At 38.1% G+C, this 25,164-nt stretch overlaps 1 pseudogene across 1 annotated transcript; it reads left to right on the top strand.

The window, feature by feature from the left end:
• Window positions 1–17,004: 17,004 nt before the first annotated feature.
• On the top strand, window positions 17,005–19,231 carry LOC309867436 (UMP-CMP kinase 2, mitochondrial pseudogene; annotated as a pseudogene). The gene has a single exon. The product of its transcript is annotated as a UMP-CMP kinase 2, mitochondrial pseudogene (transcript).
• Window positions 19,232–25,164: the final 5,933 nt, after the last annotated feature.

Raw genomic sequence — 25,164 nt, 5'->3', positions numbered from 1 at the left:
GGCATCACATGTCATGAAATGACATACCTAACTGGCATCACATATTTAATTAAACTGTGTGAAGATCATGTGTTCTATCCTATCACTCTGTAAATATCCTTCCTACCTGGCCAACAGACATGTTTTATCAGGGAAATGATTTTTCTGCTACTATGCCTTTGCACCAATAGGTTGGTTTGGTATTAAATTTGAGAACTTTTAGTCCTAAAAAAACAAACAAACAAAACGAACAAAATAAAAGACCTTGAAAAATATTACAGTGAAGGATGCCTGGGTGGCTCAGTTGATTAAGCAGCTGCCTTCAGCTCGGGTCATGATCCCAGCATCCTGGGGTCGAGTCTCACATTGGACTCCTTGCTCGGCGGGGAGCCCGCTTCTCCCTCTGCCTCCACCTGCCAGTGCTCGTGCGCACTCTCCCTCTCTCTCTGACAAATAAATAAATAAATAAAATCTTTAAATAAAAGAAATATTACAGTGATGATATCTACCAACTCCCAGTATTCACATATGTACAAGGGACAGGTGGATGTTGAAGAATAACTATAGATTATGATAGATTTGATTATGTGCTGGTTCTAAGTGCATCTGATGATCTATATGTAGGATCTTCAGATATGGTCTAGATGTGAAGCAAATCAATTCAGAAATTAACTGTGCTATTTCCTCTATACCAATTATAAAGAATTGGAATATAAAGAACCAGAGCAATTTTCTTTTACCAGGAAGGGTCAGCAACATATCTTCATTTGGGGGTTATATCGACTCTCTTGCTCTTGGTAAGCTAGTCTTCAAAGACCTTGATCATCTTGACATCCCACAGATATATTAGTGAACTAAATGACATCTAACTTTTATTTTTTAATTTCTTTAAAGATTTTATTTATTTATTTGAGAGAGAGCATGTGTGCATGCAGGAGCTAGGCTGGGGGAAGCAAAGGGGCAGGGAGAATGACAGACAGACTCTGTGCTGAGCTCAGAGCCTGACGTGGGGCTAGATCCCAGGATCCTGAGATCATGACCTGAATCTGGAGCTTAAACAACTGAGCCACCCAGGTGAACCTCTGACTAACTTTTAAAATGCAATTGCACATATATTGTATTCTTTGGAGCTGTTGAAATAGCATTCATAATCTATTCTTCAAAGGTATGGTAGAAAGAAAAGCTACACAAGGTAATAAACTGACAACATTCACTATTTCCTCCATGAAAATTAATCTAATTTTTTATATCTCTTTACTGGTTACTTTTTGTAAATTATACTTTCTTATAAAATTATTATTTCATTCATTTGTACCTTTTTCTTTTTTAACCACTAGCATGGGCTAAGAGGTAAGTTTAGCCATCTATTACATGTTTATTTCTCTATCTTATAGTTTTTGTTTTATGAAGTTGAGACATTTGGCTCATAGATATTTGACACTATTATATTTTTATTGTGAATGACTCTTTTTAACATTATAGAGTGTTCTTTGTCACAGTTAATGCTTTTTGGCCAAAATTCTGCCTTGACTAATATCTTATGACTCCAGCTTTGCTTTTGTCTTGTATAATTTGCTTTCTTTTTATTTTCAGTCCTTCTAAATTACTTCTTTTAGTTATTTATCATGTATACTATGATACTGTGATTTATAAAAAATATATATTTGGTCTTTGTCCATGGTTTCCGACTCAAAGCTCTTAAAATGCCTAGAAATTCCTGTGATAAGAGCAATAAAGGTGTCTTTTGTTTTGTTAATGAGGTGACTTGGAAAGCCCTTAGGTAATTTAAGGATGGGGAGCTGGTTGCCAGGAAAATCATTCTTGTGATCAGAGGGTTGGAACTTTCAGTACCACTGCCCCCCCCCACCATCTCTGGGGAGGATAGAGGGGCTGGAGATTGAGTTCAACAATGGCCAATGACTTAATCAATCATGCCTATGTAATGAAGCCTCAGTAAAAAACCAGAAGGGGAGCATTCAGAGAGCTTCCAGGTTGGTAAACACATGGAGATCTGGGAAGAGTGGCACACCTGGAGAGGGCATAGAAACTCTGAATCCTTTTTCCATATCTTGCCTTTGCAACTCTTTCATCTGCCTATTCCTGGGTTATATCCTTTTATAATAAACCAGTGATCTAGTAAGCAAAATGTTTCTCTTTGTTTTGTGAGTTGCTCCAGCAAAGTAATCAAACCCAAGGTGGGGGTCTTTAAAACCTTCAATCTGTAGCTAATTGGTCAGAAACACAGGTGGCAACCTGGACTTGCAATTAGCATCTGGCAGGGGTGGATGGGGCAGCCTTGTAGGATGATCCCTTAACCTTTGGAATCTAATGCTATCTTTGAGTAGATAGTGTTGAAAATGATTTAAATTGTGTGACACTCAGCTGGCATTGGAAAATTGCTTGTACGTGTGGGGAAAGTCCACACACACACACACACACACCCCTATACAAATACACATGTTGGAATTGGTGACCAGAATCTTTAATGTATAGAGAGTGTGTGTTTATATATATTTGTATAAAGTATTCTACTTTCTTGAAACATTTTTCTGAAACTATGTGAGTTACGTTCATTTATATTTATTGATAGTTCTGGTCTTATTTCTATTATATAATTTAATGTTGTTGATCTTTTATAGATTTTTAAAGACACTTAATATCCTGGTCTCCTTTCTTATTTTTTATGTGTAGTTCTTCTGGTAGTGAAGGAGGTTTGCCCTTTCGTTTTAATCATTGTTTCATAATTATGACTTTATATCATGTCATTACTTATCTATGTCTTTTGACATAATTATCCCTACTTTGAATAATGATAAAATAGTGTTCCATTTTATTTCTTCTTCTCTACTTCCTAATTTAAGTTGATAATATTAACTGTAACAATATTTATGTTTATATTTTTAAATACATCTATAATTACATTACTGGTTTTTCAGCTCTGAAGGATTTAACTCCTATCTAACAGAGTACCTTTGTTTTTTGTTTTGTTTTGTTTTAAAGATTTTATTTATTTAACAGACAGAGGTCACAGGTAGGCAGAGAGGCAGGCAGAGAGAGAAGAGGAAGCAGGCTCCCTGTGGAGCAGAGAGCCCCATGTGGGGCTCAATCCCAGGACCCTGGGATCACGACCTGAGCTGAAGGCAGAGGCTTTAACCCACTGAGCCACCCAGGTGCCCCTAACAGAGCACCTTTGTAATCAGTGATCTTATCTTTCATGTTGTTTCCTCCTCCTTTCCAATTTTAGTTAGCTGTCTCATTTCTACATATATAGGCATATAACTTTCACATTCTGTTCTGTCACCATAAGCCCCACATTTGTTTGAGTCCTGGTTTTATAGTTACATATGTTCAATACTCAACAAAATAATGTCATGAATTCTTTTGCCACAATTTCCCCAGCTCATCTCTTGGTTTAAATTAATTTTCCAGTGGTTGTTCTCAAGAAAGGCTCATGGGAAAATATTCCTTGGTTTTTTACATATTCAAACTTGTTTATCTGAGGTCTTTATACTTGAAGAACATCTTGGTTGAATAAAAAAAATCCTTGGCTCACGATTTCTTCCCCTGAGTATTTTGTAGCTCTTCCCCTCTGTCTGTTGCTGTGGAGAAATCTATGGATGGCTAGATTCTTTCCTCCCTTACAAGTCTCTTGTTCTTTTTATACCACTACCCAAAAGATTCCTTCCTTATCTTTAGAGTCCAAGTAATTTACTTAGCCATGTCCTAATATTGAGTTTTCTGGCCAGGGTTTTTTTTCCCCATAAAATGTGCCTTTGCAATGTACAGATTCCAGTGTTGTTTCATTTTGTTTTTTAAATCTCAAGAAAGCTTTTTTGAATAATATCTTGAACTTAATTTCTGTTCCTTTGTTTTGACTTTATTTTTCAGATACTGCAGCTATGCATCATTTAGATATCTATTTCTTGCCTTCTAGAATGTCTTTGGTCCTCTTTGCTCAGTAATTTTGAGAAGATTTTATGTGTATTTTCATGTTTATGAATTATATGTGTCCCCTAATTTTAATGAAGATAGAGAATGTGGGTCTTTTTTTTCCATTTAAAAAAATTGCTGTTAATTTTGAGCAATTTCCAAAGAGAGATGGTGTCTTATGAAACCACATTTATAAAAGAAAGCCCTCCAAGTATTTAAATTAAAATCAGTAACAATCTATAACCACTGCTATTTAAAGTTTTACTGCAGATCCCGATACACAGTAAGGAATAAGAAAAAAATGTCACAAAGATTGAAAAGGAAAAAATAAATGGTCATTACTCACAAATGTATGACTTTTTACATAGAAAACACAAGATAATTTGCTTATAAATTATTAAAATTAATAAAAGTTTAAAGGGAGCTAGAGAAAATACAAATAAATATTCAATTTCATGTCTGTGCCAGAAAAACAAACAGTACAAAAATGCAATTCAAAAAATTTACAATGGCAACAAAATATGTAAGGTACCTACAAACAAGTCTTTAAAAATGTAAAGAAGGCAAAGACCTATATGGAGAAAATTATAAAACTCTATAGAACAACAGTAAAGAGACCTAAGTAAAAGAGAGTCATCTAATCTTAATGGTTAAGACTACTCAATATAAAGAGGTCAAACCTGCCCACATTGAGCCAAAGATTTAATAATTTTAAAATCATAGGCATGGCTGGATCTTATAAGGAGATCAATAAATTAATACTAAAATGCATATGGAGTTCTAAAGAAGAAGAAAAAGTGGAAGAGCCTCGCCCTACAAATTATCAAGACATTAGGAATTTACAGTAACAGTACAGTATGATATTGGCATAGGGATAGACAAATATCCAACAGAGAGCCTGGAAACATGCCTATGTATGTAAATTTGTTATATGACAGAGGTTGCATTGCAAAGCTGTGAGAAAATGAGGAACTGTTTAATGAATGGTGCTCATATAATTAATTGCCCATATGGAAAACATGTCTATTATACTCCTACTTCAATTCCAGAGAGATTAAGATTTACATGTGAATGCACACCTCTTTCAAAACTCAAAAGATAATATAGAAGATTATCTATATGACTTTAGAATAAGGAATGATGTCCTAAATAAGACACCAAAACTATTAACTGGAAAAGAAAAGATAATAAATATAACCACATTATAATTTCAAAACCCCCATTCATCAGATGACATCATTCAAAGAGTAAAACAATAAGCCACAAAACAGGAGAAGATACTACAACGCATTTAGCCAATAAGGGTGTTTTTCCATTAAATTGATAGAAAGAAAAATCCATGTAACAACATGGAAAAAACAAATCACAGAAGACTACACACAGTGTATAAGCATTTTTGGTAAAGCTCTAAAACAAGCAAAAGAAAACAAATCCTGTTTAGGGTTACATAGGTTTGGGATGCAACTTTTTTTTTTTTCAAGAAAAGGAAAATAAATAAAAAATGCAAATCAATATATCAGTTACCTCTAAGATGAGGAGATAGAAATGGATAAAAGTGGAAGCATATAGATAATAAATTCAATGGTATTGATCATTTTTAAGTTCTTTATTTGGATAATGCTTCCTGGTACTTCTAAGTATTTAAAGAAATCCCTAAAGGTTTTTTTGTATGCTTTATATCCTAAATATATATTACTTATATTCTTCTTAAAATCAAATATATTTTTGAATTATAATATATGCACAGAAATATGCATAAATCATTAAGTATATAGGTCATTTATCACATTTATCACAAATTGGTCGCATCCATGTAACTACCACCCAGATTAAGAAATAGCACTTTATTATCACAAACCAAAAGCCTCTCCCTTCTCATTACCTTTAACTTCCTCCCGCAATAACCAATCTCAAATATTCTTTTGTTTGTATGTAAATGTATATAAAAATATCATGAAGAATGTTAAGCAAGGAGAGCATGTTTCTGCTGAAATCAATTATTTCCAGGAAAATTTTCATTTTCAACCAGGCAATAAATTTTATATAAAAAAGAAGGAAGAGGACACCTACCCTGCACACAGATCAAATTACTATACCCTATTAGTCAAAGGGATGATAAAAGATAATAGTTAAAGTCCCCTAATATTTCCTGAGAAACTACTATCATAGTTTGGTCTCAATTAAATTCTGAGATTAGGTCTAAAGCCTTTCTGCTTGAGAGCTCATCAACTATACTATGTCTCCAAATCTTTTCTTTTCTGAGAAATCTATGCTCTAGTTTCTTTAGCCAGTCTTTATGCAAGTTCCATTTTTATAGAACCTTACCATATGGGTGTTTTCCTTTGGGCATATGGTAATTTGAAAATGCCTGTCTTAAAAACATGATGCCAAGAACTAAATCCAATGTATCAGCTGTATCTATTGCAGAATCCACTGGGACTAATACCTTCTTGGTATTATATAGTATTAATTAAACTTATATTAACCATATTTTTTTATACCAACCTTTCTTATATCCATGCTTGGTCTTGTCTTGTCCATCTTTGATTGTCATGTCCTAGTGTTATTGTTTAGGAGACTAATTGACATTGAATCCTAAATATATATGGTGACCACATTCCAATTATATAAAAAAATCACACATATTATTTTGTTTTCACAAAGTCACCTGAGAAAGGACGAGGACTATTATTTCCTTTCAAAAATTAAAGAAACTAAAAATCAGAAACATAGAAACAATTTGCCCCAAATGAGTTTTATTAAATGGTAGATCCCACTCTTGAGCCAATATATTTTGGCTAGGGTTCTTTTCTAGGGTTCTTTTCATGAAAGACACCATCTTTCTTATGCTAGATTGTTTTAGACTAATAAACTTATCTTTTAGAAACCCATTAACTATAAAAGACCTAGAGTGGAAAAATGTGTCCAGAGAAGAATACCAAGATCAATCACTTTCATAAGTAAGTGCTAACAATATTAGTAATCCCCAGAACCATGCAGAGAGAATTACAATAGACATTTTGATAGCATAAGTCACACAACACACATGTTATGGCAAATAATTAGATCATCTTGGCTTCAATTTAGGAAATTGTCAAAGTTTTCACAACCCTCTTAACTTGTAGTGCAACTCACATGCTGATGTTTCTGTCCATTGCAAGAAATACAGCAGGCTGAGATTGGGCAATCTAGGTCAGATTTACTGGCAGAAAGCCTGAAAAGTCATGCAACAGATTTCTCAGAGGCAGTTTTACAAGGAAATTCGGGACGGAAGCAGCGCTCTGAAGCATGTGTAAAGGGCAAGTCTGTGTACATGAAATGTAACAAAGTAGATATTTCATATATCTCGACGTGGCACCTTTCCCATAGATATACAATGAAAGATGGCAATGATCTGTGCGACTTTACCAGTCATCATGGAACTAAAAGTGATTGGTGGTTCTTCAAATTAAAGGAATTTAACTTGAAAGCTAAATATACTAATTGAAAAGAAGAATCAAGAGCTAGAATGAGACAAACCATAAGTGACTCTTAATCTCACAAAACAAACTAAGGGTTGCTGGGGGGAGGGGGGTTGGGAGAAGGGGGGTGGGGTTATGGACATTGGGGAGGGTATGTGTTATGGTGAGTGCTGTGAAGTGTGTAAACCTGGCAATTCACAGACCTGTACCCCTGGGGATAAAAATATATTATATGTTTATAAAAAAATAAAATAAATTATTTAAAAAAAGCTAGGATGAAAAATGAACAGAAACTAGTGTGTGCCCTTGGTGAAGTCATTTCCCTATTCTAGAACTTTATTTAGCATCTGTAAATTAAAATATAAAAAACTCAGCAGAACTTTTTTCAAAGTAAAACCTCAAAGAATGTGCCAATATACCAGATAAAACTGATGTAAAGAGAGAATGGAAAACCAATGGAATCCTAAGGTCCAGGAAACAAACAAACAAACAAACAAACAAAAAAACCCCAAAATACACTGGAATAGTTCCATATAGAGCTAAGCTCTAAGTTCCAGTAGTGCTAATACATCACACTGTCCTCATGAATTGAAAATGAGTCTGCATAGTCAATACTATAGGCATGATATAATTGGGCAAGAAATGGCATAAATAGTCATGGGTAATATGAGATTTGTACTGAGAAGTGACTTCTGGCCACTGTATATGGTGAAAGAACAAACAACTGGAGACCATTTGCAAAATTCAATCTCAGCGAGACTGACCAGAACCTGACCAGCTAAGTAGCCCATCCTGGGAGACCGTCTTCCTTTCCCAGTAGAACTCGTATTTTGCAATTCTCATCTTCCAATTTTTTCCCTAGTATTATCAGCAAGTCTATAAGCCAGATTTACAAGTTCATAATTTTTTTCTAAAAACCTCAAAAAAGCTAAATAGAGATAAAAACCTATTAGAGGGAGGACAGTCAAGATAGTGGAGGAGTAACAGACCGAGATGACCTCAGGTCGAAGGAGTTCAGTTAGTTAGGAAAACATTCCAAACACTGACAAACCCAAAAGGAGATCGAAGAGAAGAGCAGCAATTCTAGAAATAGAAAATCAACCACTTTCTGAAAGGTAGAACATGTGGAGAAGTGAATCCGAAACAAGGGGAAGATAGAACGTGGGGGGAGGGTCCAGCTCCTGGCAAGCAGTGGAGGCAACGGAGCACAAAATCCAATCTTTCAGAAGTCTGTTCCACTGAGGAACATTGCTCTCTCTCTATATATATATATATATATATTAGACTAGTGAATAGAACAGAGCCACCCACCTGATTTGGGGTATATTTTGGTCTCTTAGAAGAAACTACCTCCCAAAACTTTAAAGGCAGAAAAACTTTTATATATACACAAAGAAAGAAAGGAAGAAAAACTTTTATATATACACAAAAATAAGGTAAACACAGTAAAGGGATGGAATATGACTGTAAATTTGAAAATTAAAAAAAACATTTCTTGAAAAGGAATTGATAAGATAAGTTAGTTGGAAAATGAAAGAAAAAGACCATGGAGAGAATTTGCTCTGGCTGGACACTAGAACAAAGCCCCGTGCTACATTTAGGGTGTATTTTGATCTATGGAAGATATTAGAGAAACCCTGTTTGGAGAAATAAAAGCCCTTTCTGAGATATAAAAAAACTAAAATCTAACTAAGCTGAAATTTAAAAAAGTTACTAAAGAGGTGCAATTAAAAGTGGAGGCTCTTACTGCTAAAATAAATGAGGCAGAAGAGAGAATTAGTGATATAGAAGACCAAATAATGCAGAATAAAGAAGCTAAAAAGAAGAGAAACAAATGATTACTCGACCACAGGGGGAGAATTTGAGAGATAAGTGATACCTTAAGATGAAACAATATTAGAATAATTGGGATTCCAGAAGAAGAAGGAAGAGAGAGGGGAGCAGAAGGTATATTGGAGTGAATTATGGTAAAGAATTCCCCAAATATGGCAAAGGGAACAAGCATTAAAATCCAGGAAGCACAGAGAACGCACCTCAAAATCAATAAAAATAGGTCCACATCTTGTCATCTAATAGTAAGACAAAGTTTCACTTTGTCTTTAGTGACAAAGAGAAAATCCTGAAAGCAGCTAAGGACAAGAAGTCTGTAACATACAAACCAGGACTACAGGAAATATTGAAAGGGGTCCTCTAAGCAAAGAAAGAGCCTAAAAGTAGTAGATGAGAAAGGAACAGAGACAATATACAGTAAGAGTCACCTTACAGGCAATATAATGGTACTAAATTCATATCTTTCAATAGTTACCCTAAATGTAAATGGGCTAAATGCCCCAATCAAAAAAACGCAGGGTATCAGAATGGATTAAAAAAAAAAATCAATATGCTGTCTACAAGAAACTCATTTTAGTCCCAAAGACACCTCCAGATTGAATGAGGGGGTGGAAAACAATTTACCATGCTAATGGACATCAAAAGAAAACTGAAGTGGCAATCCTTATATCAGATAAATTAGATTTTAAGCCAAAGACTACAATAAGACATAAGAAAGGACACTATATCATACTCAAAGGGTCTCTCCAACAAGAAGATCTAACAATTTTAAGTATCTATGCCACTAACATGGGAGCAGCTAACTATACAAACCAATTAAAAACAAAATCAAAGAAACACATCAACAATAATAGAATAATAGTAGGAGACTTTAACACCTCCCTCACTGAAATGGACAAATCATCCAAACAAAAGATCAACAAGGATATAAAGGCCTTAAATGACACAATGGACCAGATGGACATCATAGATAGAGTCACAAAATTCCATCCCAATGCAACAGAATGCACATTCTTCTGTAACACACATGGAACATTCTCCAGAATAGATCACATCATGAGTCTTAAATCAGGTCTCAACTGGTACCAAAAGTTTAAGATCATTCCCTGCATATTTTCAGACCAACAATGCTCTGAAGCTAGAATTCAATCACAAGAGGAAAGTTGGAAGGAACCGAAATACATGGAGGCTAAAGAGCATCCTACGAAAGAATGAATGAGTCAAACAGGAAATTAAAGAAAAATTGAAAAAAATTCATGGAAACAAATGATAATGAAAACACAACTGTTCAAAATCTGTGGAACACAGCAAAGGCAGTTCTGAAAGGAAAATATATAGCGATACAAAACTTTCTCAAAAAATAAGAAAGGTCTCAAATACCATGACCTAACCCTACACCTAAAGGAGCTGGAGAAAGAACAACAAAGAAAGCCTAAATCCAGCAGGAGGAGAGAAATCATAAATGTCAGAGTAGAAATCAATGAAATAGAAACAAACAAAAAACAGTAGAACAAATCACAAAACTGGAAACTTGTTCTTTGAAAGAATTAATAAGATTGATAAACCCATGGCCAGACTTATGAAAAAGAAAAGAGAAAAGGCGCAAATAAATAAAAATGAATAAAAGAGAAGAGATCAAAACCAACACCAAAGAAATACAAACAATAACAAGAACATATTAGGAGCAACCAAATGCCAGCAAATTTGACAATCTAAAAGAAATAGATGCATTCCTGGAGACATATAAACTACCACAACTGAACCAGGAAGAAATAGAAAGCCCGAACAGACCCATAACCAGTAAGGAGATTGAAACAGTCATCAAAAATCTCCCAACAAACAAGAGCCCAGGGCCAGATGGTTTTCCAGGGAAATGGTACCAATCATTTAAAGAAGAATTAATACCTATTCTCCTGAAACTGCTTCAAAAAATAGAAATGGAAGGAAAACTTCCACACTCATTTTATGAGGCCAGCATTACCTGGATCCCAAAACCAGCCAAAGACCCCATCAAAAAAGAGAATTACAGACCAATATCCCTCATGAACACAGATGTGAAAATTCACACCATAATACTAGCCAATAGGATCCAACAGTACATTAAAAGGATTATTCACAACAACCAAGTGCGATTTATTCCAGGGCTGCAAGTTTGGTTCAACATCTGCAAATCAATCAATGTGATACAATGCATTCATAAAAGAAAGAACAAGAACCATATGATACTCTTAATACATGCTAAAAAAGCATTTCATAAAGTTCAGCATCCTTTCTTGATCAAAACTCTTCAAAATGTAGGGATAGAGAGCACATACCTCAATATCATCAAAGCCATCTATGAAAAACCCACAGCAAATATCACTCTCAATGGAAAAAAACTGAGAGAGCTTTTCCACTAAGGTCAGGAACATGGCAGGGCTGTCCATTGTCTTCACTGCTATTCGACATAGTACTAGAAGTCCTAGACTCAGAAATCAAACAAAAAGAAATTAAAGGCATCCAAATTGGCAAAGAAGAAGTCAAACTCTTACGCTTTGCAGATGATATGATACTTTATGTGGAAAACCCAAAAGACTCCACTCCAAATCTGCTAGAACTTGTATAGGAATTCAGTAAAGTGTCAGGATATAAAGTCAATGCACAGAAATCAGTTGCATTTCTTTACACCAACAGCAAGACAGAAGAAAGAGAAATTAAGGAGTCGATCCCATTTACAGCTGCACCAAAACCATAAGATACCTAGGAATAAGCCTAACCAAAGAGGCAAAGAATCTATACTCAGAAAACTATAAAGTACTCATGAAAGAAATTGAGAAAAACACAATAAAATGGAAAAATGTTCCATGCTCATGGATTGGAAGAACAAATATTGTGAAAATGTCTATGCTACCTAAAGCAATCAACACATTTAGTGCAATCCCTATCAAAATGCCATCCATTTTTTTTCAAAGAAATGGAACCAGTAATCCTAAAATTTATGTGGAACCAGAAAAGACCTCAAATAGCCAGAGGAATGTTGAAAAAGAAAGCCAAAGTTGGTGACCTCACAATTCCAGACTTCAAGTTCTATTACAAAGCTGTCATCATCAAGACAATGTGGTACTGCACAGAAACAGACATATAGATCAGTGGAACAGACTAGAGAGTCCAGAAATAGACCCTCACCTCTATGGTCAACTAATCTTTGACAAAGCAGGAAAGAATGTCCAATGGAAAAAAGACAGTCTCTTCAACAAATGGTGCTGGGAAAATTAGACAGCCACATGCAGAGCAATGAAACTGGACCATTTCCTTACACCACACACAAAAATAGACTCAAAATGGATGAAGGACCTCAACCTGAGAAAGAAATCCATCAAAATCCTTGAGGAGAAAACAGGCAGCAACCTCTTCGACCACAGCCACAGCCACTCCTTTCTAGAAACATCACCAAAGACAAGGGAAGCAAGGGCAAAAATGAACTATTGGGACTTCATCAAGATCAAAAGCTTTTGCACAGCAAAGGAAACAGTCAACAAAAACAAAAGACAACTGATAGAATGGGAGAAGATATTTGCAAATGACACATCAGATAAAGGGCTAATATCCAAAATCTATAAAAAAACTTCTCAAACTCAGCACCCAAAGAACAAAGAATCCAATCAAGAAATGGGCAAAGGACACGAACAGACATTTCTGCAAAAAAGACATCCAGATGGCTAATAGACACTTGAAAAAGTGCTCCACATCACTCAGCATCAGGGAAATACGAATCAAAACCACAATGAGATACCACCTCACACCAATCAGAATGGCTAAAATTAACAAGTCTGGAACCACAGATGCTGATGAGGATGCGGAGAAAGGGGAACCCTCCTATACTGTTGGTGGGGATGCAAGCTGGTGTAGCCACTCTGGAAAACAGCATGGAGGTTCCTCAAAAAGTTTAAAATAGAGACACCCAATGACCCAGCAATCACATTACTGGGTATTTACCCTAAAGATGCAAATGTAGTGATCTGAAGGGGCACATGCATCCGAATGTTTATAGCAGCAATGTCCACAATAGCCAAACTATGAATGGAACCTAAGTGGCCATCAAGAAATAAATGGATGAAGAAGTGGTATACACACACACACACACACACACACACACACACACAATGGAATACTATGCAGCCATCAAAAGAAATGAAATCTTGCCATTGCAATGACAGGGATGGAAGTAGAGGGTCTTATGCTGGGCAAAATAAGTCAATCAGAGAAAGGCAATTATCTATGATCTCCCTGATATGAGGAATTTGAGAGGCAATGTGGGGTCCTGAGGGATAGGGAAGGAAACAATGAAAGAAAATCGATCAGGAGGGAGACAAACCATAAGAGTCTCTTAACCTTAGAAAACAAACTGGGGGTAGCGGGGTGGGGGGTAGAGGATGGTTGAGTTATGGACATTGGGGAGGTATGTGTGATGGTGAGTGCTGTGAAGTGTAAGTCTGACGATTCACAGACCTGTACCCCTGGGGCAAATAATACATTATATGTTCATTTTTTAAAAATAAGTTAAAAAACTATGTTATCTTAACCCGAACCTCCTCCAGTAAACACAATTGCTAAATAAAAAATTAGACTTCAGACTCGATCAACTCTAACTTCACGAAACATATCTGACATTTTGCTCCTCAGAAAATAGATTATTTCATTTTTATTTTACATTTTTAAATGTAGAACCAGAAATACTTTGACTAGCTCCCTGAAAACCAGAATTTTCAGTTAATGAAAATATTCTCATTCTAATGGCTAGAAAGAGTGATAAAAGAGAGAGAGAACACAAGTTTGGATGTGCCGGCTCCATTCGCTTTGAGTGTCCTACTTGGTTTGAAACATGAATACACTCCAACTTATTAACTCAAACCCTCCCTGTATGTGCTTTCCTATGCCTGGAGGAAGCAAGCAGAGCCAGGATTCAGCCAGGACTTACATCTGTGGGGTCTAACCAATTCACGTACACCAAGCATTCAGAAAAGGCCGGGGGATCTGTTTCCCCATCAATGCCAGGGGCATTGGCAGATTCTGCTTAGCACCGGTAGGACCCCCAGACCCCTGAGAAGTCCCACTTAATTAAAACATTAGGTCCTAACATACCGAAGAAAGTATCCTGAATTCGTATGTGTTGAAAGTGAAATGAGGACTTCCTCCTGGAGACTGCTGAAATCCCCTTTCAACTTTTGTGTACAGCAACCTGCACTGCATCAAATGTCAGCCCAGTCTCGCTAACTCAGTTAGAGGGAGGGCCAATAACAACACTCAGCTGATTATAAAAGAAAGGGAAAAGACTGAACGATTATAGAATTCTTATAATGTGCATAGTGTTATTATGGCACTCTGCCCAGGGCTCATCAAAGATAAATGAGGTTTGAAGACTGGGTTTTTTTATGTTAAACTTAATAGACGTCCCCTTTTTCTTTCTTTCTTTCTTTCTTTCTTTCTTTCTTTCTTTCTTTCTTTCTTTCTTTCTTTCTTTTAAACTGGCAGGGGAATGGAAAAGACATCAAAGCAGATTTCCTCTAAATCTATACGAAAATGAATTTCAGAGTCAACTTTTCTGCTTTTATTACTTATGGTGTTTTTATTTTTTTGGAAGCTGAAAGGGAACATAATTCAGTGCTTTTCAAATTGCTTTGGAAAAATATAATAAATCCAATATATATGGAAAAGTTTCTAGGGTTGACTTTTTATTTTTTTGCTAAATATATACAACTCTGAGATCTTTCTCTGATATTAAGATTGTTTCAAAAAATTTTTCTTCTGAGTGTTTTCATATATATTTCACTAGATTTCCTAGACGTTTAGTCATTTATAATTCTGAAGCCCAATGACAGGAGACAAGGTTTAATATTTTGACTACGTGAAGCTGTTGTCTTTTCTAAGGATTTTCTAAAATCCTCATCCAGGCTTCAAAATACAATAGCAATCTCTCATTTTAGTCTCTATGGCTAAGAATTTTGATGGAAATAGGAGGGGGAGAGTGTCCATTAATATTGCAGCATCAGCCTCTGAATGTGCTCCTTGTGTGCGAAATTATATTTTTATGACACTTCTCTGGTTTTGTTTGAATCAGCTCGATTGAAAATCATCTTGAACCCAATTTTTATCCAGTAACTGCCTCTCAATACACATTACTCTTGTAACTGTTAAAGATTTGTTGGTTCAGCTTTTTAGGCAAGGCTATTTGAATGCACAAGGGGTTGCTAGAGTGTTCTTACTGCTATGTCAAAGTTAAACAAATCCAAAGTCACAGAGTTAGATCAGTGACAAAATCTCCATTACAAAACCAGTACTTTAAGAGGAAGTTCAAAGTTCACCATCCAAAAAAGGAACTTAACACTTGTAACATAGTGTTAAATTCAAATTAATAAATTGTAGTGCCCCTGAATTTGAAGAAAAGTTTCCTTGAGTGGAGGGTAGCTTCAGAGCCTAGATAAATCCTTCTGAATCCCAGGTTAGGATCCTAATTTTTCCTCTTACTGTCTGAACACTGGGTTCATCATTTTATAAGTGGCCCACCATGTATAAAAATAAATACCAATTACCAGACACATACAATTAATACCAGAAACCATCAGCTTTCCTTTATCTAGTGGACCCAAGAAGATGTTGTCTGTACTGCTTGGAAGAACTATGGGTCAGAGATAAACATTTCCCCAAGTCATCTTCATTCACCTAAATTGCACTTGCCTTTTGAGCAGGAGGTAGGAATTAATAGATACGGGCAAGAACATGGTAAAGAACTCCAGTGCTTTCTATCAGACTCCAAATCATTAGCACAGCAAAGAAAACTTTAAATAGATGTTAAAGGATGGAAAAACGTTTACTCTTTTGAAAGTCTACCTTTCTGAAGTGTGCAGAACAAAGTTGGCAGCCATTCAGCGTGCTAATGGTCGTGCAACTCTCCCAGATTCAGAACAGTGCTGCGCAGGTGGCTCATAGCATCCTTCCTAGGGGACCCGACCAGAGTTTTTCAACACTGCCTAAACATTACTATGGCCTAGGGACCCTGTAACTCAAAGCGTTCAGACTTGGAGAGGGGTGTGTTTTGACAACTCTTATGTATGAAGAACCAAACAGATTGCAGATAGTGGAGAAGAATTTCAAACTTTCGTCATTCAGAATAGAATGTATGCAGGTTCCCACCATCCCACCACATAGAATAACATCCCTCTCAATGAAGGACTAGCTTTCCAAAATGCATGGAAAGAAAATGATTGCAGTCATATTCTGGTAAAGAATAAGAGAATTTCTCCTTTTCATTTAATCTCCACTGCATATAGCAGTGCTGTAAAATTTATTATACTGTGTTAGATATGCACAGAAGATAAATTGCCTTGATTGTGTTTATAGCTCCCTTCAAGACAACATCCTCTGGTTAATAGGCAAAACTATGTATTTAGTAGAAGTTTAGGCTTAGTTTGATTCAGTAATCAAAGAAGTCCTGTCAGATAGTATTGTCTTTCTTGAACAAAAACAAAAGAAAGACGCAAAGCTCAGCGGAGGGCTCCGCGCGGGGCTTGGGGCTACCCGCCCCGCGCCCCGCGGCCGCACAGGGCGCCCGGCCGAGCGCACCCTCGGGGTGGCCGCCGGGACCGCGCGCCCCGCCTGCGCCCGTCCCCCTCCCCGCCCGCGCCGCCGTTCGGGGCGCGCCCCGGGAGCGGGCGGAGGAGGCCGCGGAGGGCGCCCCACCCCGGCCCGGCCCCGCCGGGCCCCGCCCGCCGGTCACTTAGCTTTCGTTTTCCCGGGGGCGGGGGCGGGGGCGGGACCGGACAAGCCCATGGCCTCGGCCCTCCGCCGGCGCTCCCCACTTTCGCTCGGCGCCTCCCGGGGCCGCGTCGCAGGGCCTGCGCTCGGGCCACGGCGCCGCCGCGCTGCTTGGCGCTGGAGCTGCCGGGCTGCGCGCTGGCTCACTTGGCCGTCGGCGGCGACGCCCCCGACGCGCTCCCCGACCCCCGCGTGGCCGCGCTGCTGGGCCCGCCCGGCAGCAGCTACTCGCTGTGCGAGCCGCTGGCGCCCGGCGGGGACTGCGCCGCCCTCACACGGGCGGCGCGGCTGCACCAGCGCCTGCTGCACCAGCTGCGCCGCGACCCCCTCCGGTGGTGCCAGCTGCGCCGGCTGCTGTGCTACGGCCCCGGCGGCGGGGCGGGCGGCGTGGAGCACGGCTTCCTGCTCCACGACCCCGGCGACAGCCCGGACACCCGGCGCGCGCTCTTCTCCCTGCTCGGCGAGTCCCCGGAGGGCCCGCGTCTGGGCGAGTTCGTGGGCGACGCGCAGCAGCAGGTGTGGCAGCACCTGTGGGAGCTGCGGGACGGCGCGGGCTGGGAGCAGCTCGCGAGCGCGTCGTGGCCGCCCCGGAGCCCGCCCTGCACCCGGTGGTGCCCGACCTGCCCAGCTCCGGGGTCTTCCCGCACCGGGAGGCTGCCCGCGCCGTTTTGGAGGCCTGTATACCCTTCATTCCTGAAGCCCGAGCCGTGCTTGACCTGGTTGACCAGTGCCTGGAGCCGGTCCAGAAAGGGAAGTTCTCGGTCATTGCCATCGAAGGCCTGGATGCTACAGACAAAACCACTGTGACCCAGTCAGTTTCAGACTCACTCAAGGCTGTGCTCTTAAAGTCGCCACCTGCTTGCATCAGCCAGTGAAGGAAAATCTTTGATGATGAACCGACTATCATTAGAAGAGCTTTTTACTCTTTGGGCAATTACATTGTGGCTTCTGAGATAGCTAAAGAATCTGCCAGATCTCCTGTGATTGTAGACAGGTACTGGCACAGCACGGCCACCTACGCCATAGCCACCGAGGTGACCGGGGGGCTCCAGCACCTGCCCCCGGCCCATCATCCCATCTACCAGTGGCCCAGAGACCTGCTCAAGCCCGACCTGGTCCTGCTGCTCACAGTGAGTCCCGAGGAGAGGATGCATCGGATGGAGGGCCGGGGCATGGAGAGGACCAGAGAGGAAGCTGAGCTGGAGGCCAACAGCATATTCCGTCAAAAGGTAGAAGTGTCCTATAGCGGATGGAGAACCCCGGCTGCCATGTGGTTGATGCCAGCCCCTCAAGAGAAAAAGTCCTCCAGACGGTTTTAAGAATAATCCAAAATAATTGTAATTAATTGTAATGACTCCAAAATGTAATTACCCATTTTGCTAGATTTGGTGTTGTTTGATGCATCTAGGCCTATGACTGGTTGCTTGTTTTTCCCAGATTTCTGTTGCATAAACAGAGCGTGTCCTAGAAAAATGGAGACCAGACATTTTGGTTTTACTTAAACCATTATCCTTCCTTCTGACCAATGGACCCATCAAGGCTGAGACTGTCATGTTCCAGCCAGAGATCAGTGGTTGCTTTTTCAAGTATAACAAACTTTTTAAATATATATATATATATTTTAACTACATTCCTACCAAATACTTCCAAGTTTTGTCTTATCCAGAAAGCATGAGGGACACAGAGGCAACCAGGATGATCTCCCAAATCAACAGAAGCCCCTTCAGCCTCTCCCATGCCTACACCTGGGCCACTGATGGGATCTTGATGTAGTAGACTTGCCTTTTTCCCCATATGGCCACACTCCATCAATGGGGACTCCAGCCTGATCCTTGAGCCAAGTGCCCCTGAAGAAAGGGTCCATGTGTCCTGACTGTCTGTGGACACTCCCACAGAGCCATCTTTGGGTAGGGGACACTTACAAAGAAGACCTGGGACTTGTGCCCTACTGGCCCTGAGATCATCCTCTTGGTTAGCATCTGTAAGATAGATAGAGAGACGGCCAACCCAAGATGGCTCTAAGTACAAACACACCAGGCTTCTTTGAATTATGTTCTCTTTATTTATATTTCTTTCCTTCCCCCTGAAAACATGGTTTTGGATATAATGAGTGTTTTGGACTGAGTTGGATGCCTTAAACTTAGCCAATCGAGCAATATATTTGTATTGATATTTACATCATGTTTCTCCTCAGCGTAAGGGCTCTGCTTACTAATTAAAATTGAAGCCAAGAAGCTAAATGCAATGTTTGTTGTGTATTTTCATTACACAGATTTAATTGATCTCACTAAATAAGCACAGTGGATCCTGGAATGAGGTTTCTTAGTAAATTATCTTGCACTTGAATGTCTTACGCTTACGCATGAAATCAGCTTTGAGGTCTGTTTGCCTAGGGAAAAAGAAAAGCTGAGGAAAGAGGAAATTCAATAACTCTGTGGCCTGGGAGAGTCACTTGACATCAATAGTCCATGTAACTTGATCTAAAAAGTGATAATAATTCTTTATTTGTCCTAAGGAGTTTGCTGAACCAGGTGATGACCTAAAATTCCTTCCAGTTCTAAGACAGGTGAAGTTTGTGAACTGAACATTCCCCCCAAATAATTACATTTAAGGCCTTATCAGGTTTATCATATAGAATTTTAGATTGTAATCAAGTTTAGTATTAATAACTGTATCATACTGTTTTTCAAGAGAATTAGAGGTAATTTTTTACATAATATATTTACATATATAAATATGTAATTGGTTTCAGTTGAAAATGTTTCTTAAAGCTAATGAATAGCATCATGAAAGATGGGATATCTAACTACGTCCTTGGTGTTACTTACTTTTAACAGTTTGAAAAGTCTCTGTTGGCAGCCTGGGAAAACAAACACTTTATGCTTTCTTTTTGCACCTTGCAAAGGAATAAAGTTGCTGTGATTTTCTAATTTAAAAAAAAAAGAAAAAAGCTTAATGTCACAGGTGACCTCCTCATTCCCTACTTCCTTTCCCAAGATGATAGCAGAACATATCTGGTGTCAGCTGGTATCTTACTGACATGAGACAAAGGTGGAGGGAAACTCTAGTATCACACAGGTCCCAAAAGTACATGGATAGCATCATCAGGCCTCTGGCAGGATGGCTCAGGTCTATTGTTCATTAAATTCCATACTTGCCTTGTGCTCACCCCTGAGAGTGAACAGTTCGATGGGTTTTGGTCAACTCCCTCAGGCTGACTTGGCTTTTTTCCATCCTTGACTGCTGCAGATTCTTGGGCGTCTGCAGCATGACCCATCCAACCTTCCAACTTCATAATCCAACCCTATCCTCTCCTGCAGTTTCAACTCTCCCTGCCTTACTTGTTAGAAGGCGGCATCGCTTCCATCTCTTCATTTTCTCCCTGGAAATTATGATTATTTGATATTAAATAGATGTTGGAATAAAACAGAATAACATTCAAATATACTTGACACTTGGAAGACTCCAATTTCATTACTTCAAACTTCCGTCACTCATTGCTCATGCTTTCCTGTCTTACCTTTTTTTTTTTTTTTTAAGTGCTATTCTTTCTTTTCTTTTCCTGGAAATTTGAGGATATAAAACCTATTATTACCTATTGTTTAGGTAAAGAGGCAAAAACAGATTGTATCAGTTCTTGTTTCCCTGCTTCTAGGGCCAAATCACCATGTCAGGATAAACCCAAAAGAGATTTGCCTGCTTGAGTTCTCAGTCTACAATAAGAGGAGAGAGAGCTTTTTGAAGGAAAGTGTATGAAGATAGAGATACAGAAGTTTACCATGTAGTTGACACATGTGGATATTTAAAATTATCTATTTAGACATGGGGTTGGGGTTGATAGTTATTTTCTAAAAATACTATTTTGGAGGGAAGCAGAATTTGTAAAATTGCAACCTAAAATCAAATGGCTATTAGAATTTTCAAGGCTATATTTCCTAAATGCTAAAGAGCAGGGAAAAAAAACCTATATTCCTATGATTATTTATTTATATAATTTAAAATTTAATATTTATAATTAATATAATTAGTATTTATAGTTTAAAATTGAAGTTTCCTAAAAATATCATAATCTTTCATAGAATATAACACTTTTGGCAGAAATGCATTTAAAAAATTTTGGTAAGATAAGTGTATAATTGTGTGTGTGTGTGTGTGTGTGTGTGTGTGTGTGGTGTTTGTAAAGAAAGAGAAGGAATTAATCCTGGCTGAAAATAAGGAAGTTAGACTACAAAATCACTCAATGAGTCAACATCACCGTGCAAATGAAAACTCTTTGCGTATTTGCTTATTTAAAATCACCCCAGGGTGCAGACTCAAGCAGTAAGAATTAATTAGACAACACAAAATAGAACACCAATGACCAAGAACAATTCAAATCAACTAAAGATGAAATTTTAAATATCTCTTACTTGTTATCCTAAAATTGTGTATACAATACATATATCCAACCAGCAAAAGCAACTAATGTCTTTCATTGTACAAGTTCTATAGCCCATTTTTTGTGGCTCTGGTCTATACTTCAATTTCCCCAGCTATAATTTAGAAATCTTAAGAAATCCTTTCTCCCTAGCTCCCTCATTGAACCCACAGTATGGAATTATAAAGATAAGGTTAATACACAATTTGCCTTTGCTCTTTTGCTGATTATATATGGGAGTGCCTAGGTGGCTCAATTGGTTAAATGTCTGCCTTCAGCTCGGGTCATGATCCCATAGTCCTGAGGTTGGGCTCTCTATCAGTGAAAAGTCTGCTTCTCTGTCTCCTTCTGCGGCTCCTCCTGCTTATTCTCTATCAAATTGATAAATAAAATTTTTAAAAAATCATTTTATATAAAAGCATTACATAATCATTATATATGATATATAGAATGTTTTATATATGTTCTATATATGTCTTATTATATTTATTTATATACATTATATATATATAATTTATGTATATTTTATAAATACAATGTCCACATATTTTTTAATGGCCTGAGTTTGTGAACCTCTTTTTTTTTTTTTAAGATTTTTAATTTTATTTATTTGACAGAGAGCGACCACAAGTAGTTAGAGAGGCAGGCAGAGAGAGAGAGAAGGAAGCAGGCTCCCTGCCAAGCAGAGAGCCCAATGCGGAACTCGATTCCAGGACCCTGAGATCATGACCTGAGCCGAAGGCAGAGGCTTAACCCACTGAGCCACCCAGGCACCCATTTGTGAACCTCTTAAAGTGGTTCCCAAATGCCAAAAGTTTGCCTAGCTACATGACGTTCTGGTTTATTTATAGTTCTATGCTAAAAATATATTTTTAAAAATACATAACTGGCTAAAAAAAATCTCATGAAGCTACCAAATGTCTCTGTTTATCACTGATAGTGACTTGTATGAAGAATAAGTTGTATTCATTGTAAGACTGTCTTTTGATGTATCCAGCTTCTCTATCATTCACCAGAAACCAACCTTAAGGAAAAGGATTCTGAGGAAAAAAAACAAACAAAAAAACAAGAACACACAACTGCAAGATGTACTATTTCCAAATGAGTCCATGGAGTTTCTGGATCATGCTGCCATTTGCCATGTTCTCTGAAAAAGTCACAGAATTATCCATCATCTGCCACCAAAAACGACATTTAGGTTCAACTTTGTGATAAATGATTCAGTCACCAAGTTGATAAATCTGAGGAGGACTTGAGGGGGGAACCGAAGCAGTTTCTCCAGCCTAAGTGATTAAGTCTGCTCAAGAACATTGAAAGAATGGATTTGGGGATTTGGATAGGTCAGATGTTCCCACTCAGCAGGAGGGAGTGTAAAGACAAGGCCCTGAGGTCCTTTCAACAACGATTTCCCATGATTTTTATTATCTCATTAATTCTGCCAATTTCCTTATGAGGCTGGTATGTGGTATTATTAGATCTATTTTACTGAAGGAAAAGCCCCAGGAAAGATGAAGTGGAATTATGTGTTTACAGTCATATGAGTCATCAGCTAGGCCTGGAATGAGCCACTTACACACCTTTCACATTAATTTTAGTGTGTGTGATCTCTCTGATAATAGAAGTTGCAGGGTGATTGAACTCTAGACCCAGTTCTCTCCAAGTTGATCTACTTTTTTTCAAAAATACTGATGTATTAGAAATTAGTCGCAAATGAGCAAACATCATGCATGGCTCCCTAAACCAATTAACATGTCAGATCTAATTTACTGTTAGACAAATAATTTGAAATATTTGCAAAAGAGCAGCATGATAATTTATTCTCTGCAATTAGGCAGAGATTTCAGTAAATTCTTGATATTCCTTGAGGGAGCTCACAACCAAGAAAGAACCACCCTGTTTTGCTGCCTCAGGTTGTGTGAGGAGAGGGACAATGCTGGGAAGCTTCACAGATTCCAAGTCTTAGTATTAGGAAACAAACATGTCATTGGGTTGATAAGCAAACTTAGCCAATCAAGAGAAGTATCTAATGTGGTCATAAAGTTCAGCAGAGAGAGAAGTTAAAAATCCTTTAAATGTAGGTTCTAGAGATGGCATAATGTTTTCCTTGGGTCTTAAATTAAGTTTCTTCTACTACAGGTACAGCCTATTTCTTTGAATCTTATGAAATGGAATGCCTAGGGAATCTACAATTTCAGATTCAGTTCCTAAAAATATTAACCAAATTTCTCCCAGCATAAATAATACCAAACTCCTTTTACTTCCTTCACCAATGATATTTACCAATGATTGGTATTTACTAATTATTTTATCATTTTGATGATAGAAGTTCTGGAGATACATTGTAGTCTGTATCTGTATGATTATAGCCTATAGTCTTTCTGCTGTTGACCTACATGTTTTCCTGGTCTGAACAGGTGGTCACCTAAAGGTCAAGTTTAAAAGGAACTGAAAGAACCATCATAAACATAGATCTCCTTCTCACTATTCTCTTATAGTCTAAAATAGCCATTCTATTTATTTTAGGTAAGGTGTAAGAGTATCTTGTTAAAATGAAATTACTATCTAGAATGAATTAAAAGCTCAGGTATTACCCAGAAACTATCTATTATTTTGTTAATTAAAGACTTATTATGATTTAGAGATTTTTTTTTACAATATTTAATTAACTCTCATGACATTTTTGGCTCTGAAAGTCTGGGACACTGAACAAGTGTATTTTAAGGGAGGTCAGAGAAGACACAACATGCCCACATGGAAAATTCCTAGGAGTCTTGAATGAGTGTACCTGTACCTACTAGGTGCACTAATAGGACTGACCCAAACGGAGACTAAAGACCAATGAAAAAGGAATGATAAGTTTTTAAAAATAATCTCACTTACTTTATACTTTTGCCTACAGTTGGTCATTGGTGTTACATATCCTTAACTGAAAGAGCAAATTACACATTATACACAGTGAAGATGGAATTAATTGTTCTCTGTGGTTTTCTTCACTTTAGTTCCAAGGTTTTGAAAATTGTACAGGTAAAACAAAGGCAGCTTGATGCTTTCCCCATTTATTTCTCTCTTCATCCATTTCCTCCATCCCAAAGATTTCCTGTCGTCTCCACTTCCAAGTCCACAATTCCCTTACCAAACACACATGCTTTTTATAACTTTGTTTTCTCTGACACATGTTAATCTAGGAGATTCACATTTATTGTCAGAAAAATAGAATTTACCAACTCTAAAACCTGAACTTCAAGACCCCACACTGAAGAAAAAGAAACATACTTTAAAAAGAAAAAAAAAGAGCGCCTGGGTGGCTCAGTGGGTTAAGCCGCTACCTTCGGCTCAGGTCATGATCTCGGGGTCCTGGGATCGAGTCCCGCATCGGGCTCTCTGCTCAGCGGGGAGCCTGCTTCCCTCTCTCTCTCTGCCTGCCTCTCTGTCTACTTGTGATCTCTCTCTGTCAAATAAATAAATAAAATCTTTAAAAAAAAAAAAAAAGAAAAAAAAAAAAAAGGACCCAGAACAGTATAAATTGGTATCACTCTAGTTTAAACTTCATCCTTTATGTTCCTACTCCTTTCTCTCCTTATTGACAGCCATAAATAGTCACAGAGAGCAGGGTTTTTAGAATGATTTGGACCATAAAACCAGCAGTTTCAAAGGTAAAGGAAGGAACATTTCAAAGCAAACATAGTAAGCTCCCTGTTTCCTATTTTTCAGTCATTTAAGACAATTAGACCCAGGAATCTAAGCCCCAGCCACATG

The sequence above is a fragment of the Mustela nivalis genome, assembly GCF_964662115.1.
Source record: "Mustela nivalis genome assembly, chromosome: 6".
Lineage (NCBI taxonomy): Eukaryota > Metazoa > Chordata > Mammalia > Carnivora > Mustelidae > Mustela > Mustela nivalis.
This window is presented reverse-complemented; position numbering and strand designations above follow the sequence as displayed.